This window comes from Heterocephalus glaber, unplaced genomic scaffold (genome assembly GCF_053883595.1).
Source record: "Heterocephalus glaber isolate CG9 unplaced genomic scaffold, H.glaber_assembly_v1.0 deba00001498, whole genome shotgun sequence".
NCBI classification, from domain to species: Eukaryota; Metazoa; Chordata; class Mammalia; order Rodentia; family Bathyergidae; genus Heterocephalus; species Heterocephalus glaber.
Genome location: NW_028258321.1, coordinates 7733245 through 7752869, shown reverse-complemented (window position 1 = coordinate 7752869; position 19625 = coordinate 7733245). Strand labels below are relative to the sequence as shown.

The window sequence follows — 19625 nt, the reverse complement described above, 5'->3', positions numbered from 1 at the left end:
GAGAGATATAGGTCTAGTTTTAATCTTTGGCAAGTTGAAACCCAATTTTTCCAGCACCATTTATTAAAGAGGGTATCTTCCTTCCAGTGAGGGTGTTTGGCTCCTTTGTCGAAGATGAGATGGCTGAGTGTGTCTGGCCTTGTTTCTGCATCTTCTAATCTGTTCCACTGGTCCTCAAGTCTGTTTCTTTGCCAGTACCATGCTGTTTTTATCACAGTAGCTTTGTAGTATTGTTGCAGGTTGGGGATTGTGATACCCCCTGCCATGTCTCTGTTACCTAGAATTGTTTTTGCTATTCTGGGTCTATTCTTGTTCCAAATGAATTTTTGGATTGTTTTCTCAAGGCCCATGAAGTATGCTGCTCAGATCTCAATTGGAATTCCATCGAATCTATATAGCATTTTTGGAAGTTTGGCCATGTTCACTATATTGATCTTTGCTACCCAGGAGCAGGGGATGTCTGTCCAATTTCTAGTATCATCTTCAACCTCTCTTTTCAGCATGCCATAGTTTTCAGAGAAGAGGTCTTTGATTTCTTTCATTAGGTTGATTCCTAGGTGTTTCAGTTTTTTGGATGCTATTGTGAAAGGAATTATTTGCCCTATTTCTCTCTCAGTGAGTCTGTTATTCGTGTAGAGGAAAGCTATTAATTTTTGTGTGTTGATCTTGTATCCAGCTACTTTACTAAATTTGGTTATTAAGTCTAGAAGACTTTTGGTGGAGTTCTTGGGGTCTTCTATATAGAGTATCATGTTATCTGCAAATAATGATAATTTGACTTCTTCATTTCCTATCTTTATTCCTTTTATTTCTTTCTCTTGTCTAATTGCTGTGGCTAATGTTTCCAAAACTATATTGAACAACAGTGGTGATAGTGAACATCCTTGTCTTGTTCCTGATTTTACTGTGAAGGATTTCAGTTTTTGACCATTTAGTATGATACTGGCTGTTGGTTTTTCATAGATGGCTTTTGTCAGTTTGAGGTAGAGACCATCTATTCCAATTTTTTGAAGGGTTTTATCATAAATGCACTTTGGATTTTGTCAAATGCTTTTTCTGCATCTATGGAGATAATCATATGGTTTTTGCCCTTGCCTCTATTGATATAGTGTATTACATTGATTGATTTGTGAATGTTGAACCATCCCTGCATCCCTGGGATGAATCCCACTTGATAAAGGTGTAGGATCTTCTTGATGATCTTCCGCATTTTATTTGCCAGTATCTTATTAAGGATTTTTGCATCTATGTTCATTAGTGAAATTGGCCTATAGCTCTCCTTTTTGGTTGTGTCTTTCTCTGCTTTGGGGATCAAGGTGATGCTCGCTTCTAGGAATGAATTGGGGAGTATTGCTTCCCTTTCAATTTCATTGAAGAATTTAAAGAGTAGTGGCAGTAGTTCCTCTCTAAATGTCTTGTAGGATTCAGCAGTGAAGCCATCAGGATCCAAGCTTTTCTTAGTTGTTAAGTTTTTAATTATGCTTTCAATTTCATTGATTGATATTGAGTTGCTTAGAATTTTTAGGTCTTCTTCGTTCAACTTTGGTAATTCATACATATCTAGGAATCTGTCCATTCTGTGTTTTCCATCTTATTGGCATATAGGTTCTGGAAGTATGTATTGGTGATCCTCTGGATTTCTGCTGGGTCTGTTGTAATTTCACACTTTTCATTCCTAATTGCATGGATTTGGGCCTTTTCTTTCCTTGTTCTGATAAGGTTGGCTAAGGGTTTTTCAATTTTGTTGATTCTTTCAAAGAACCAACTCTTGGCTTCATTGATTTTTTTGTATTGTTCTCTTAGTCTCCATTGCATTGCTTTCTGTTCTGATGTTTATAATTTCCTCCCTTGTATGAGCTTTGGGTTTGTCCTGCTCTTCTTTTTCTAGAAGCTTGAGGTTCAGCATCAGGTTATTTAATTGGGCTTGTTCTGTTTTCCTAATATGCATATTCACTGCTATGAATTTCCCTTGTAAGACTGCTTTCATTGGGTCCCATAGATTCCGATATGTTGTATTGTCATTGTCATTTAATTGAAGGAACTGTCTGCTTTCTTCTTCAATTTCCTCTGTGACCCATTGGCTATTCAGAAGTGTGTTGTTCAATTTCCATGTGTTTATGAAATTTTTCGAGTTTCTTTTGCTATGGATCTCCAATTTCATCACACTATGGTCTGATGATATACAGGGGATAACTTCAATTCCTTTGCACTTACTTAAACATGTTCTATGTGTGAGTATGTGGTCTATTTTGGAGAATGACCCATGTGCAGCTGAGAAGAATGTGTATTCTGATTTTGTGGGGTGGAACACTCTGTAAACATCTGTTAAGTTCATTTGTTCAAGAGTTCGATTGAGTTCTAGTATTTCATTACTTATTTTTTGTCTAGTGGATCTATCTATTTGTGACAGTGGGGTGTTGAGGTTCCCCACTACAATTGTATTAGTGCATATATGACTTTTCATGTCCGTTAGTATTTGTTTTATATAGTTGGGTGCACTAGTGTTTGGTGCATAGATATTTATGATTGTCATCTCTTCCTGTTGGATTGTTCCCTTTACAAGGATGTAGTATCCTTCTTCATCTCTCTTAATCAGTGTTGGTTTGAAATCTACTTGATCTGCCAAGAGGATAGCTACTCCTGCTTTTTTTTTTTTGGTTCCTGTTGCGTGGAGTATTGTTTTCTACCCTTTAACTTTCAGTCTATGAGTTTCCTTTTGAATCAACTGTGTTTCTTGTATGCAGCATATTGTTCGATTTTGCTTCTTGACCCATTCTGCCAGTCTGTTTCTTTTGATTGGTGAATTGAGACCATTAACATTAATGGTTATAACTGAAATGTATTGACTTATCATTGCCATGACTTTTTCTTCTTGTTGGGTTCTCCCCCTTTACATTTAATTTCTTGTCATGCCAGATGGGTTCATTTTGCTTTGCTTCCTGGGGTTGTGATCCTCAATGTCTGTTCCTAGGATATTGTATAAAATTCTTTGGAGTGCTGGTTTGGTATTCACAAAGTTCCTAAGGTGCTCTTTGTCATGAAAGTATCTTATTTCTCCATCCATTTTGAAAGATAGTCTTGCAGGGTACATCAATCTGGGTTGGAGGCTGTTTTCCTTAAGGGTTTGGAATATGTCACTCCAAGCTGTTCTTGCCTTGATGGTTTGTGTTGAGAAGTCTGCTGTGATTCTGATGGGCTTTCCTTTGTATGTGATTTGTTTCCTTTCTCTAACTGCTTGTAGAACTTTGTTCCTCTGGTGAGTTTATGGAATCTTAACAATTATATGCCTATGTGTAGATTTTTTTTTGATCAAGGCTATTTGGAGTCCTATATGCCTCACTTATCTGCATGTCAAGTTCTTTTCCCCTGCTTGGAAAGTTTTCTGCCATTACTTCTGTGAAGAGATTTTTTTATGTCATCTGCACTCTCTCCTGTTTCTTCATTGACTCCAATCAGTTTTATGTTATTCTTCTTTGCATCATCTAGCAGCTGCTGGATTGATTTCTCATGTTCCTTTATAATTTTGAAACAATTTTTCTTTTCCTGGTCATTAATTCCAGTCTTATCTTCTATATCTGAAATTCGGTCCTCACATTGGCTCATTCTGCTGTGTAGACTTTCAATGTAGTTTTTCATCTCCTGGAAATCTATTTGCATCTGTTTTATGGATTCCATTTGCTTCCTATGTTGGGATTCCATCATGTTCCTGAGCTCCTCTCTAGATTTATTACTCATGTCTTGCACTAGGGGCACAATTTCTCCTGTTATCTGAGAAATTATTTCTGATTTCATTTTTTCCAGATCCCCCTTTGTTGCCAGTTCAGTGGGTCCAGGTGGTTGAGTACCAGAGTGTTCCATCTCATTTCCCTTTGGGGTTGCTGTAGGTGATCTGGAAGTCTGGTTTTGAGATGTATTTATGTGTTTTCTCATTTTGTCTGGGGGAGCAGGGGGTGTGTTGTTGGCATCTGCACGGCTCACCTCCTCTGAGCTGGGAGAGGTGGGCCAGAGGCCGGGAGCGGTAGTAGGGATGGTGGCCCAAAAGCCCCTTCCTCTGGACCAGGAGCAGTTGGACGGTGGCTTAGAAGCCCCTACCTCTGGGCAGGAATTCTTTAAATGCTGAGAACTTGATTAGCTCCAGTACAGTGGCCTGGTGGTCCGGTGTCCTCTGCGTCTTTGTAGTGTGGAACCAGGTGGCTGTACAGAGAAGAGGCAGAAGGAGTGGGGCAGGGGGGTGTCCAGTGGTTTGCTGCTGGGGCACAGGCTGAATCGGTGTTTTCTGCGAGACTGGCAACCTCGGGACCACATCCACATACCTGCCTGTCTGCAGCAGGCTGATCATGGTGATTTTATATAAATGCAGTGCTAAGGATAGAATCAAGGGCCTCAGGCATGCTAAGTAAGCTGCACTACTGAGCCACACACCCATCTCACAGCTTTGTTTTCCACTTAACAGGAATACTCTTGGGGATGTCTCTAAAGACCGGTAAATTCCAATAGCTTTTGCTATTGATCATAGTCACTATGTTAGTTACTATTCTCTCATTTCTGAGACAAAAATACTCAACACTCAAAGTTAAAGGGAGAAAAGTTTCTTTAGCTCACAGTTTGTAGAAGTTTCAGTCCATAATCAGCTGGCTCCAAAGCAAGGCAGCTTGGCAGAGGGTAACTGAAAAAGAGAACAATTCATGGCAGAGAGATGGTAGTAAAGCAACAGGGAATTTAATAGTGTCTTCCTGCCCCTTTCATCTTATTCAGACTACTTAAGGTGGGTAGCACTAACACCCTAATCCTAGTGCCCTTGAGCCTAGCACTGCATCATGAATCAGTTCCAGCATCACACAATCTAGATCAAGCCACATCTGCAAAAGGCTATGAGCACAGCAGGCTTTGGGGGGACATCTAGACACAAAGCACAATAGTCGCTAAGTGGATCGTCTTTTCAAAGGATACAGAGAGCTTCTAGTGACTTGAAAGTAAACATTTAGCTCATGTTCAAGCCCATGACAAGCACTTGGGGTATTTGTGCGCAGGCTTTGCTTTAAGCAAATCCCGCTTGGAGTGTAGTGAAGGCAAAGGGTCCCTCTGGCCTGAGATTTCTCAGGGCTGCTCTTCCATTTCCCCAACTGGGCATGAGGTTTAATCTTCTTCTTTTTTTGTTAAATTGTGTGAGACAGGGTCTTGCTATGCAGCTCAGCCTGACCCTTCACTCACTATCCTCCTGCCTCTGCCTCCCAAGTGCTGGGATTACAGGCATGCGCCACCACACCCCGGGAACCAGGATTAATGTTGGGCCAAAGGAGGAGGCGTCTGGCTCCTTTCCGCCACAGCCTGAATCACACTGAGCTAGTTGCTTTCCTACTCTGGGCTCACAGGCAAGTTTTATTTGTCTAGCAAACTGTTTCAAATGCACTTAAATCTCATTGCAAGCAGGTCAAGGAGATAGGCAGGGCACGCGCCATCTAGCTCTGTTTGGTAAATCCTGCCCCTTTGTCCCTCCTCCCTCCCACCTCCCATGTTGTTTGCTTGGCCCTGACAGCTTTGGAGAGTGTAACCTGGGACTGGGTCACTTATGAGACCATGTTTCTCTCTGGGTTCGAACAAGGAGGTGTTAAATTGAGGGTTCGTGGGCTCTGCATCCAGTGCACCAATTCAGAATCTTGCAGAGTCACTCAGGAAATGGCACTTTAATGTGTTCCCCCTTTAATATGTGCTCTTTGCTCCCAACCTTTGAAAGCCACTGCTGAAGGGAGTTCCAAGGACATCACTGTGCGAGACAGGGGGTGGATGAAAGTGGAGATGGACGGAGAATACAGTGGTTATCCAGCTGCCTTGACTGGAAGAGGAAGGACACTTCCTTTGGTCTGCCTTCTTTCCAGGTTATTGGAGCAAAGGCCAAGCAGCTGACCTAAAGTGGGACTTTAGGATGAGGAAAGAACACCTGCCTAAAGCTGCCCATCACCAAGGCCACAGGAGGGAAGCTGTAGAGGTGAAGGCAGCAAACAGCAAACCCCCCCCACCACCGACACTACTCATGAGTAACACGCATGGGTGCCCATGATGTCACACGGCCTCACCAAGCCTTCTAACGGCCTTCGGGGGCAGGTGTGTGTGGACTCCCGGTGCACATCAGGGTTCGGAGAGGTTAGGGACCTTCCTGTTGTCTCACAGCGAATGTGTTGTTGAGATCGGATTCAAACCCAGGCTCTGTCCCTGAATGCACAGTATGCAGAAGGGAGCCAGTGGGGTGCTGTAGGGAAGGGCGATCTGTAGGGCCACAGCCCGGGCTGCAGGGGACCCTGAGCAGAGGCCACGCAGGCAGGCAGGTTCCTGGAGGACACAGATGAGCTTAGTCGGCAGGGCAGGCGCCTGTCTCCTGGGATGCATTGGCCGTGGGCTTGTGCTCATGGGACTGAGGGCGAACCCCTGCTCCCAGAGTCCTGCAAGGACCGATTCCCCTCCACATAACTTCTCCGTGGTCTGTGTAAATGAAGCCAGGAGACAGGGGACTTTAGGCAGATAGGGCACAGGTGCTGAATAGTTAAAGTAAACGGAAAGTCAGGGCCTAAGCAAATTAGCACACCAAAACAGACTACCCGGCCTAATGAAATGCAAGAGACAAAAAGAACAGGTCCCTAACCAAATGGGACACCTTGGAGGAAGTAAAATGCAAATGAAGCAGCTTGCTTTCCAGACCTCAAAGGCCTACCTGCAACCAGGAGCGTCTCTGCTTTCTGTCACTTACACTGGTCCCAAAGACTGTAGAAAACCCCAATAGACCTACACGTCTGCAGTGTCCGCCTTAGGGAACAGCTCTCTCCGACTGCTGGAGAGCTGCTCTTTTATTCTTTCTAGTAAACACACATGTGGCCATCCCCCACCACTTGCTGTTTGCTGTTTCATCGGCTTCAATATTCGTTGTCCCAAAACAATCCGGACGTTAAAAATACACCAGTGGTTCCCGGTGAGCTTCTTAAAAAGAGATGACCTGGCCCCGCCTCAAATTTATGAATGAGTTTCTTGGGATAAGATCTGGGAATCTGTATGCCTTTTAAAAGCCTCCCTGGTGCTTCTGTTGTTCAGCCAGGTTTGGAACAATATTGGATGAAGCTATCCCAGAACCAATGGCTGGGCGCCAGGGGAAGGGACAACTTTCCCGGTGGAGATGGGTCAGACGCGCGGTGCTAGCGAACCCCCTCCTGGCAGAAAGCGCCTGCTGGCTTTCTTCCTCCGCCTCTCCTTCCTCCACTTGCCTGGATCCCTCCCTGACCCTTTCATTCTCGCTGTCACCGCATCTTTCCTGCTGTCCATTGGCGGGCCAAGGACGCTCGCGACTGCAGCGCCGCGTGGCGGAGGGCAGCGGTCCTGCGCGCCCCGAGAGCCCGAACCGACGTCGGCCTGCAGGTGTCCGCGCGGCCTGCAGGGGGCAGCGCGTCCCCACGCTCGCTCCGGGTGCCGGCAGCGTCGGTGCCCGGCCAGAAGCCAGGACCTCCACGCCGCGAAACCCGAAGGACCCGGGGAGGCCGGCTGCGAGGGGAAGAGCAAGCCTCGTGCTGAGGCCAAAGCCGCTCGGCTCGATCCGGGTGAAACTCGGTGCACCCCGCGGCACCGTGCGACCGTGAACACAGTCGGCGATGGCACCGCCGTCAGACAGGTGTTGGAAAGCTCTGCTCTGGGACCCACGAGCCAGGCGGTAATGAGTGGATCGGGCCTCTTGCCCGCGGATATTTCCGCCCGCGGTGCGTGTTGAAAGAATGCGGTTGGGCCGGCAGTGGAGCTCTAATTATGCATATGGTCCTCGATGCCCCCGTCTGCCTGTCTCTCTGGGACACCCACACTTTTATGATGTTTGCACCCAATTTAATCTCTCTTAGTGATTCGGGGCCCTGCAATACCCCAGAATCGCTACCCGGAACATGATATGCAATTCCATACTTACTGAACCTGCAAAAGGCATCAAAATTTAGAGCGGCTCCTGCATGTTTCTTTAGGAGGTTACTCGTGTAACTCAGTGGGAGAGCGCTTGCCTGGCATGGGTGAGGCATTGGATTTGATTCCTAGCACGGCAAAAATAAATAAATGGTTGTCATCTGTGCTTTTATTATGTGTAAATATTCTATAGTTACGTAAGTAAGTGCCTGTTACATATGATACGCTGTTCCATCATTCAATCCATAAGGCCTCTGAAATTATGAAACTTAATACCATTGTACACCAAATGAGAGAGGTTGGAACCTAGCATAGCAGGGACCTTTTGGACAGCCAGGGATACCACGGTGTGCAGTGATGGGAGAGTCTTGCTATTTGTCTTTATTTTTGTGTCAGTCTCAAAATTGGTTTCTTTTTTTTTTGGGGGGGGGGACTGCGGATCGAACTCGGGTCCTTGAGCTTGCGCAGCGGGTGGCGAAACCACTGAGCTAAATGCCCGGCCCTGGTTTCTTGAGAATTTTGGTTAAACGAATGTAAAGTTCACTAAAATGTCAGTCTACTGCGGCAGGGTCTTTTGTCTGTCTGCCAATGCCTGCCCTGTAGGGTGGCCCAATAAATGTTATTAGATGAAGTAATGAAATGTTGATTGAGTATTTAATACACACAAGATAACTTGATTTTGAACTCATGGGCTACACATGGCTGTGCATAAATCTACTGGGCATTCATTAAGACATACAGGTTATGAGTTAGAAGTTAGTCAAAACTTCTTGGACAGAGTTAGAAAATAAAAGAAAAAATAAATATCAAATAATTGTTGGGATAAAACATCTTGAAGTTAGTGTCATTTTCATGGTGTGGCTCAGTTAAAAGCACCAAGTGTGGGCCTGGGATTTAGCTCAGTGGTTCCGCCGCCTGCCTCGCAAGCGCAAGGTCCCGAGTGTGACCCCGGTACCAAAAAAAAAAAAAAAAAGTCCCAAGTGTTTTCAGAGAGGAGCCCAATTCTTGAACTGTAAAAACAAGCCAGGCGTGGTGGCGCATACCTGTAACCCACACACTCGGGAGGCCGAGGCAAGAGCGTCACTTCGCGTTCAAAGCCAACCTGGGCTACGTGAACTATATGGTGAGACCCTGTCTCGAACAAACAAGCAAACTAACAATGAAACAGACAAAATTAAATAAAAATAAATTCAAAATAATAAACTGTAAGATCATTGTCATGATAGTCAAATGAATTAACCAAATAGGTATGTCGAAACTCAGCTTTTAAAGCTGTTGTTCAATATGAATTATACAGACTAAGTTAGTACGTGGCTTTTTAAATAAAACAAACAAAGCCAACAGAACATGTGGAAGTGGTGGCACACGCTTGCCATCCCAGCATTCTGGGAGGCTGAAGCAGGAAGATTGTGAGTCTGAGCCCACCCTATCAATGTAATGACTCAGGAAGACCTCAGAATAACAAATGAAATGGGCTGAGGCTGTATGTACTTCCCTGTGAGGACCTGGGGTCAACCCCCACTACTGCAACGAACAAGCGAACAAATAAGCCAAAGTGAGAAGCCAAAAGGGAGAATAGAAAATTCTATTCTATTCTATTCTTCTATTCACCACAGACAGTGCTTATTATCAGATGTGGCTTTGACTCTCAAAATTGATAAGTTTGCTTAAATCAGTGGGGAACGCCCTTCCCTTAAGTACCAGTTTGAAATTTTACCTGTTACTGGGAGGACTGGCATATGCCTATAAGTCCAGCACTTGAGACAGGAGGGTCTGTGTGAGATTGAGGCCAGCCTGGGCTGCATAGCGAGTTCAAGAGCAGCCTGAACTACACAGAGAGACCCTGTCCCCCAAAACAAAGGAAAACAACAGCAATGAAAATAGATAAAATGTAGCCGTGCCATCATCTATGCCAGCCTGCACGGGTGTGTTTGGACTGAGTCTACAAGGGACATCTGTGTACGGTCACTGCTCCAGAAAACTTACCCTCTCCTCATCACTAAACCGTAGGTTCTGTGAAGCCCATGGTGCTGTCTAATTTGCATCTGCATTACAGGGCTTGATACCAAATTAAAATAAAAGGAAACTAATAAGTATTTGCTGATTGAATGCATTTCAGGGAATTCACTTAAGGGCCCTCTGCTAGATTGTAAGATAAATGAAAATGTTCGTAGAAGGGGTTTTGGTGTCCAGAAAAACTTGCTGGGCAGAAGAGCTGAGTAAAGATTAAGGGAAATGAAGATTTATCATTTTTGGAGCTCCAGTCTTGGTGTTTTTGAGCTTATCTGTAAATCCCTTAAACCTCATTATCTCAAATGTCCATAGGGAACAGGGCTGAGTGAAAACACAGATGCACAAAAACATGTGAGCAGGTACCAAAGAATATGGGAAGGCCAGCTTTCCTATCTTTTCCTTGTTTTTTGTTTGTTTGTTTTTTAAATTTTTCCTATCCTTTCCTTCTTTGTTGATTTTGCCTCACTTCTGAACTAACACACCTATTAACAAGAGACTGCCATCTGCCTTTCTCTGCTCTTTAGTCCACATTTCTGCTCAGAGCAACTTTAGCCTCTTCTGAGCCAGGAGTTAGTTCTGTGGTAGGGGTGAGGATGTGGCGATGTGTGCGTGTGTGCGTGTGTGTGTGTGTGTGTGTGTGTGTGTGTGTCTGACTGCACTGCCCAGAGGAGGGGGCTGTTCTCCCTCCATCCCCTTAGACTAAAAAGCTATGGCTTCAGGAATCAAAGTAGCTGAGAGCTGACTGCCAGACAGAGCAGGGGAGTGTTCGGCACCCTGACTGCAGGGCTAGGAGGATCCAAGGGCACTCAGGGCTCAGTGTGAGACAGACGTCAGAGGTCTGGGATGTTCGAAGGTCTGCTTTTGTGTCCTAAAGGCTTGCGAAGACATTTTTCGCACCAACTTTTCCTGACCAGATAGCAAGAGCAGAGCACTTTCCCAAGAGAGTCTCCTCAGCAATGGGCTGAGTGCGTAAAGCTGCATGGGAAGTGGTAGGCTAGGTTAGCGTTTGATGCAGCACCCTTAGGCAAGGCAGTGTCACCCTGCAGTGTTACCATGGGCAGAAAGGCTTAGGGCTCCCACACAGGTGGGTGTGGTGACTCACGGCAAATCCCATCCCTAAACCAAAAGACAGTTAACCGTGACTTTGTCTGTCTGCTCAGCTGACAGAGGTTCTGATCCTACTGTTAGATGTGATTTGCTCTCTGTACTGCATAGCATCATTGCAGAGGAGAGGTTGAGATGACAGAAATGTGCTGGAATGTCTCAAGAGGGCTTTATCGTCTATTATTTCAGTAAGGACTTAACAAGATCAGTTCATGGGAGGAGCCGTTCCACTGGTCAACTGACAGTCCTGACAGGAACCCTTGACCCTCTTTGAAGCCCGGGATCAGGCCACCTAGGGCAAAATGACACAATAATTGCATCCTCCAGATGCCCCACGTTGGGCGTCCTGGCCCTGAGCCTGTGTTGTCTCCTCCTGAAGGGCTTGAATAAGGTCCTACTTTAGTCTCCCTCTTTTTAAAGAAATCACCTTCTGGGGCTCGTGTAGCTTTGTGGTGGAGCACATACTTAGCATGCACAAGATCCTGAGTTCAATACCCAGCACAGCACCCCAGAAATATAGAAATAAAATGTTCGATTTTATCTGCCGCTCTCTGAATAGTCCTCCAAGACACAGCTGCCTCATCACCTAACAAAGGAAGTGACCGCTTTCGCTGAACAAATTTCTCTCCACTCTCACCTCCAGTCAGTCTGGCTCTGGCCCGCCACTGTAGTGTGACTCTTTGTCCTTTTCCTCCATTGTTTGACATCTCGGAAGCATTGGGCTCGATTGACTCCACCATGTACGGTAAGTCTCCAAACTTTCACAGATGCAAACAGACCTCACATTACAAACCTTCGTACAAACAAATCGAACAAATCGAAGTAGCTCATGGGTCTGCCGGACAGTGTAACAGTTGTGCTGCTGTGCGCTGATGTACAGTGTGACAGTGCACAGCAGTCCAGTGCCCAGCCGGAGCCCAGGGCGTCCGGCAGCAAGAGGAAAAGCAGCAGTGATGCGGAGGGGACTGCTAGGAAGCTCAGAGCAACACACGCTGTGTATCTGTCAAAGGTGTGTAAGACACACTTTGTTGGACTTATGAACCAATGTGACTTACGAACATTCTCCCGAAATGGAACTCGTTCGTAAGTAAGTCGGGGACTTACTGTGTGTTGTAGGAGAAACCACAGGAGGGCATTGTTGTGGACTGAGCTCCTGCACCAGGTTCCAAGAGACCAGACGAAAAATCAAAGCGGAGTCACTTGCGTTAGTTTCTCACCATGCTGAAGCTCAGCTGTCTGCCAGGATTCGAGAGGTAGCAGTCAAATTTTCCAAGCAGGCCAGTTTCAATTGCCACATTAATGCTGTCCCTCTGGCCTCAGTCTGCGCATGAAAAGGCAACCTGAAGTTTCCTGATGTTAACGAAGCAGCCACTTTCTCCGGTTCTCTCCCCTCCTCACAGATGAGATGACTAACCTCCTTTTTGTTCTTTCCTGTCAGAGTTCTTCAAACTTCATCTAATAAACCCGTCTTTCTGCTCAGGCCACTGAAATACGCATTCCTTTATTGAAGGACGTCATGCCTGATTCTAGAATAAGAAAAATACAGCCAATGAAGATCTTTCAAGTTCCTCCTTGTACTCTGTCCTTGGATATTTTGGAAACATTCTTCCTTTGAATTTCCTGACTCTATCATCTTCTGGTGCCCTTTGACCCAGTTCATGGGCCACCTTCCTGCCGGTGACTCTTCTCCTAGCCCTGCACTTTCGTGTCCTGGAGGTTGCTCCGAGGGCCATGTTCCCACACTCGCTCTCACTTGCCTTCCCCATGGCTTGCGTGGCGCTCTCTGTGCTAAGTCTCTCCATCATGCCCTCCTTCCCCATAGTGCCAGGACGCTCCTCTGCTAAAGCCTGAAAACGTTCCTTTCCCTCTGTCTAGAGCACACTGCCATTCCTAGCCGGTTCACTGCCATCTCCCCAGCAGGACATGGCCCAAGGGGGGTTTTCAGTAGGTATTTGTTCAGTGAACTTCTCATATAAATCATAGCTAGGAGACATTTTAAGCACTCTCTTTAAGGACTGCGGTCTTTCGTGCAATTAAATGTGCATTTAGCAGACTTACCGGGAGCTGTGTTCCAGGGATGTGTTCTGTTTTTCTGTTTCTTCCACAAAGGGATGACATGTTGCCCACGTTTCAGGGTGTGCTGAAGGGCGGAGTGGAGATACAGCAGATCAGTGGGGGATCTTTTGTCCAGCAGGAATGGGAGCCTGTGGGCATGGCCTCTGCCTATCACTACTCACCAAACACAAGAACTAGCCAGGCGAAGGCGCCACAGGCTTCACCCTGTAAAGGTTTAATTCTAGACAGCAAATCGTTTGCCAGTTCACCTAGAGAAAACCCTTTCTCAGTTTTTCTGTATTACAGTGACGCCACAGTGTGAGCTCACCTTACCAACAGGAAAAATGATAGTTAAAAGTTGGTGGACTCAGTTATTCTCTGTCATTTTCAGATGCAAAGTAAATATTTTCTAATGTGGAATTAAGATTAATTCAGACTTTGGCACATTCCTATAATACAGGCACTCCGGGAGGCTGAGGCAGGAGGATCACCATGAGTTCGAGGCCAGCCTGGGCTACATTGTGAGTTCAAGGCCAGCCCGAATTACAAAGCGAGACCCAGTCTCCGAAAAAAAAAAAAAAATTGATTCAGACTATTCCCATATTCTCCGTAATGACGGTAACCCAGTGTGCTTCCCCTCTCCCTTCTCTGTCTTTCTCCCCTCTTCCTTCCCTTCCTGAACGATTTCAACCCAAATGACATTAGGTAAACAGAGTGGCATCTCCACGGCAGTTAGGTGGCGTGCAGGTAGAGAGGTGCCCCGAGTGGGGAGCCGCAGTCTGAGCAGAAGTGGGGTGTCCTGCTGGAGGCCGAGGAGGATGGAAAGAACCCTGCTGAGGGAGGCGCCTGGGGGGGTGCTGCACCCAAGGGCAGTGAAGAATCCTCCATTGGGTGAAGAATGCAGCATTTCGCTGGCATTGGGGTATCTGCCCTCTGCCAGGTGCCAGAGGCCAGGGCCGGTGGCCGGTTCATCCCACACCACCACATTCTGCTGTGGGCCTCTGAGGGGTTTGAGAATGCTAAATCCAGGCCAGGCCTTCAAGGGTAAGAAGGCCCATGTGTCTCCAGGTGACAGGAAAGAAAATAAAGGTGCATTTCATTGATCAGTTTGCCAGCTTGCTTTACACACCCAGGTCCCCGGCCTTCCCTGCTTCTCCATCACGGGCCTGTGAGCGGTAGCATGGGCCTGTTGTACAACCCCCCTGGTCAGTTGCTTTCTACCCCATCATTCTAAAAACAGAAATTAGGAAAGTAGAGTTTTGTTTTGGTTTTTTTGCACTGGGGATCGAACTCAGGACCTTGTGCTTGCAAGATAGGCGGCGGAACCACTGAGCTAAATCCCTGGCCCAGAAAGTAGAGTTTTATAAGCCCTCTGGGCTTGCCTGTTGTCATAGTGCTATATATTGGGGGTGAACGTGTCATAAGCCAAGTTGGCAGAGGAAAAATTCAGCTATGAGCACAGCGGGCAGGTGCCAAGCAGTCACTTTACAGCCAAGTGTCAGCCGCTGGAGACCCCCACCCCGGGTACAGTGGGCGCAGTGCCCCCGCACTTTGGGCTGGGCATTGTGGCTGCCTCAGCTCCATGCAGAGCGCCCCGCTGTCCTGCTGGACAGGATCCTCCAGGCGAGTCCCTTCCTCTGCAAATGCCAAGATGGCAGGATGCCCTGTACAGGGTGCTGAGAGTTCATTTTCCCAAACTGGCCAAAGTTTGTGTTTTTCTGAAGAACCACCCTTTTCCCTCCCTACCTCCCTCCCCGCTCCCTAATTCCTTCCTTCCTTCCTTCCTGCCTGCCTGCCCGCCTGCCTGCCTGCCTGCCGGCCTGCCTGACAGGGTACACAGACATCTGTTCCCAGAAAGAGAAATTTAGTGGGGTTTCTTTTGTCCTGGAAAGCAAACACGCTTGTTAAGGGAAGCAGGTGGACTAATTTATGCACCCAGAGTCAAGGACACCTCCCTTTCCCGGGTGGGCCCTCTGCTTGCTCTGCAACAACTCTGAGCTGCTGGGAGCCTCTTCATAGCACTCCCCACAGGGGCCAGACTCTCCTCACACTGCCTGAAGGAAGTGGCTATCTGCATAAGCCGAGCAAAGACGGAAAAGTACAAGCTGTCATGTGAATATGTTTTATTCATGAGAACCAGCATGAAAGCAGTGCAGTGTGAAGAAAGAACTGTTGGTCACAGAGGGCATTTGATTCCAGCCACACCCACGTACGCACAACAACAATCTCAACTGTTGATTTACAAAGAGGTAACCCAAAAACTTTTGGCTGTGCCTGACACTGACTTCATGTAAAGGGACAATTCTGTGCAAAGTCTCCTGGGTCGACCCACGGAGACACAGCCCTTCCAGGCCTAAGCTTCTCGAGTATTACAATGTGTGAGAGTTTGAGGTGAGTGATGCTCACAAGAGGCAGGAGCGGCCGCTGGCCTCAGGCGGAGCGTGACGCTTGTCTTACTTTAGGTTAAATTAGTCTCGGTCACACAGGATACAAATACAGGGCTTTAAAATAGGGTTACCTTTGTTGGGATGAATATAAAAGATGAGAAAGTATGCTTTTCAGTTACATCCAAAAAAGCTTGACCAATCCTTTTTCCTTTTTTGCATCATTCATTTAATTACCTGGCTAGGGAGTGGGGGCCGGGTGGTGGATTCTGTGGGTCTCTGAAGCCCAAGATAATTGAATTGCACCCTCCGGGTGGTCCCAACTACAGGAGTCTGAGGCACCTGGTCCTCCCAGACAGCGTGTGGTATGGAGCAGGTGGGCAGGGCGCTGACCTAGGCCTGTGGACCTAAAGGCAGAGCTGTGGCAGGAGAAAGGAAGCCCCATCCTGTCCTGCCCCAGCTGAGCACTGCCCCACCAGCACCAAGAGCCCTGCTGAGTCTCAGCACCTGCTCATGCTGCGGAGGCCCCCAGCCCCTCACCCCAGAAACAGCCCAAGGACCTTCACTTTCTCCATCTGAGGTCCGTGTGGAGGGAAGCAGGAGCCTCGTCTTCATGCTGAGAGCCCCGCACAGCACAACTCTTGCAGGTGTCCTCCTGGTTCTCAGGGCAGCTAATCCTTTGATTGCAAAAAGAGAGTTTCTGTGAAATCTTGCAAGAAAATTAAAACACTGCAATTGTTCTGCAAATGTCTTCATGAAGATCATCATTTCTTCCTTTTCTTCACATCTTGGTCCCAAGCCTACATGCAAGTGAATTCCCTCATGAAGGGAACCAAAATCTTCTCACTAGGATATGCAAATCCCAGCCTCCCTCCTCCTTGATGGGACAGCACCCCCACCTCCGTCGAGTCGACCGGTCAGGAGACTGGCTCCAAGCCCAGCTTCCGTGGGTGTGTCCAGGTGAGGGCTAGGACTCAGGGGCACAGAGACCCTGGGGCGTCTTTGCTGCTGGCTCCACCGTTGTCTACCTCAAGCCTGGGTTAGGACACAGGGCTGCAGAAGCCCATGTGGAGAGGCTTCCACCTCAGGATCTACAATGTTCTGATCTCACCTTTATAGATAATGCCATTGGGTAGCTATGCATAGAAAACTATGGGAGAAGGACGAAGCCTATTTCACGCAGGCCTGGAGCTAAGTGTTAGCACACACCTCTCACAGAAGTCTGGGGCAGAATCCAACTCCCTGATCCATATGGGATGGGAGCTGAGTGTGGACAATGACCTGACACGCGGCAGGCCTTCCCTCACCAGGCCCTGAATGTTAGATGGCTGGGCTCTGCTGGGTTCAGCTGGCAGCTCCCTCCCTAGGACACTGTGCTCTCAAGGGCACTCCTGAAGCCTGGCACAATGGTGACACTTCTGCAAGTCTGATGTAAGTAACCTGAGTTCAGCTCCCCGGACCTGAGTGGTCCTTTATAAGCCTACTGTATGTGCTAAATGGCTCAAAGCAGACGGCTTTCGATTGTCCCCAGTATTAGAACAAGGGAGATTCATTCTATAGAGAGCGTATAAGTCACCAGCCTCCCTGTCCTCCCTCACTCGCTCCCTTCTTCATCCTCGCATCTGCAGCCGAAAGATGTGCAGTGCTTTTCATTGTGCTGGTGGGTAGATTGCTCCTTGGTCAGCATGGGGTGGGTGTTCTGAAACGACGACATCACATTTCCTAAAGGAGCAGAAGGCGGGCATGGGGTGGGCGCTTGTGATGCCAGCCCTCGGGAGACCGAGGCAGGAGTATTACCACAAGTCTGAGGCCAGCCTGGGCTACACAGTGAGTTCAAGGCCAGCCTGAACTACACGGAGAAACCCTGGCTCAAAAAGAAGAAGAAGGCGAAGAAGGAAAAGGAGAGGGAGAGGGACACAGCGAGGGAGAAAGGGAAGGGGAAGGGGAAGGGGAAGAAGGAATAGGAGCTGGAGGAGGAGGAGGAGGAGGAGGAGGAGGAGGGGAAGGGGACCCTAGGTCACCCCACGGGTCGGCCGGATTGTAAAATGCTGCCCGTGTCCACTGCAGCAAGGGAACAGTGGATAGGGAAAGTGACGGTCAGAGTCCGGTGGTGCTGGGCTGGGGTCTAGCTCAGTGGTACCGCGCCTGCCTCCCAAATGCAAGGTCCTGAGTTTGGCCCCTGGTACTGAAAAAAGAGTCCGTGGTGTTTCTCCAAGTTTGCGAAGCTCACCAGGAAGCTGTGTCCCTGGAAAGGACCGGCAGAGGTGCCGGGCGCAGCTTTTGTCTTCGTCTCCTCCCTCCGCTCCCTCTCTGTCTTTTCCCTCACAGCCTGCATCTCACTCCGTGGCTGCTCCCGCATCTGATCCTCTGGCTCATCCTCTTGTTCCTCTCATTTGTCAAGTCTTTGCCTTTCTGCTTCCTCAGTTTCCTTTCCAGATTTTTTTTAAGCTCTTGCCCCGTCTGCCCGTCTCCAAGGGCTTCTGTTTGTGTCTTTCCCTCGATCACTACTTAAGTTGTTTTAGCCTCTGTCATAGTTCGAATGCGTCATCCAAACTTCAGTTGTTAGAAATCTAGTCCTCAAATTTGTGCACTGATGGTATTTGAAGGTGGAGCCTCTGGGAGGTCACTAGGGTTCGACAAGATCACCAGGGCGGGGTCCCTGGGGTGGCACTAGGAAGAAGAAAAGGAAACACTCAATAATTTTCTCTTTGTTATTTTTGGGTTTTATCCCTTCCTTTTGTTTGCTTGCTTGTAGAGGACACTTGAGCGAGCACACTCCCTCCGTCCCGTCCCCGTCCCTGAGTGATGCTCTCCACTGTGCTAGGGCGCAGCAAGAGGCCTCCGCAGGCCCTGAGCAGATGCAGGACCTTCCCTCATTCTTCCAGCCTCTAGAACCACCAGCCAGATAAACTCCTCTTCTCTACAAATTAAACAGCTAAAAAAGAGTCAGCGATGTTTTTAAAAAGTCTTTCTGTTAGTTTGGCAACAGCTAATAGCTGTCCAATTTAGCAATTTTTAAATATTTGAAGCGTCGGCCGGGGATTTAGCTCAGTGGTTTCACCGCCTGCTGTGCAAGCACAAGGACCCGAGTTCGTTCCCCAGTACCAAAAAAAAAAAAATTGAAGAGTCGAGTACGTGGAAGAATAGGAGGCAGTGAGGAAGCCCTTTCTGCTTTTAATCTTTCTTTCAGTACTCACCGTGTGTCAGCTGTATTCTAGGCCCTGTGGGAGAGGTGGACACTTCCCAGATACAGATAGGTAAGTAGGTAGGTGGGTAGACAGACAGACAGGTACCGTGAGATTATCACAGAGGGACAGTGAGTGGGGAGCTGGCCTTAGGCTGAGCATGAGCAGCAGGAGGAGAGAAGTGCAGCTCTTCCAGGCAGAAGAAAGCGCAGGGTGGAAGCAGGGCCCGGAACCTCCTCAGTGAAGTCTTCCCTGACTCCTCACTCCCTTCCCACTTCTGTAGGAGGTGGGCTCTGTGCTGCCCCTGCCTGCCCGGGCACCAGGATCTGAGATCTGAGCGTATCTCATGGAACAGTTCTGTCGCCACTGCTCTTTCACGTCTGTCTCTCCAGTTAATCACTTTGGGAAGAAACCCTGCCTATTCCTCTTTGTTTTCCTAATATGTAGCAGGGTTCTGCATGAGTACCTACTCATGAAATTCTTGAGGGAGGAAGGAAATTGAGCACAGATACACACTGACACACACACACACACACACAGACATACATACCCAGGGATGAACACCACAAAGGGACACACAGAGCCACACACACTCACGCACTTGCCATGGCAAGTTAAATGCCATTTCAGGACAGTAGGGAAAGAAGAAAAGCATATCAACTCTACTAAACTTGGTGGAGGATATATGCATGTCTTGGCATGTTATTTTTAAAATACTGTGTTTATCATAAATATTTTATAAAAAGGGTTTTAAAAGTTAGCTAGATCCATGCTATTGTAGGGCTGGAATGCCATGTTAAGGAGAACAGCTACTGTTTGGTAGTTTATAAAAAACTCTTGTAGGCTTTCTAGCAGGTAACAGATATCATGGTTCCTGTGCTTCAAATCAGCTTAGAATAGTACTGATAGACAAAATATTAGGTAATAGTGCTAATAATGGTGTTAGACAAAACCAAAA

General features: G+C 47.4%; 1 long non-coding RNA gene across 1 annotated transcript; it reads right to left on the bottom strand.

The window, feature by feature from the left end:
* Positions 1-11198: 11198 nt before the first annotated feature.
* On the bottom strand, positions 11199-18612 carry LOC147825509 (uncharacterized). Its single transcript, XR_015440696.1, has 2 exons — positions 13102-18612; positions 11199-12569 (listed from the first exon to the last, which is right to left on the bottom strand). It is a non-coding gene; the product is annotated as an uncharacterized LOC147825509 (long non-coding RNA).
* Positions 18613-19625: the final 1013 nt, after the last annotated feature.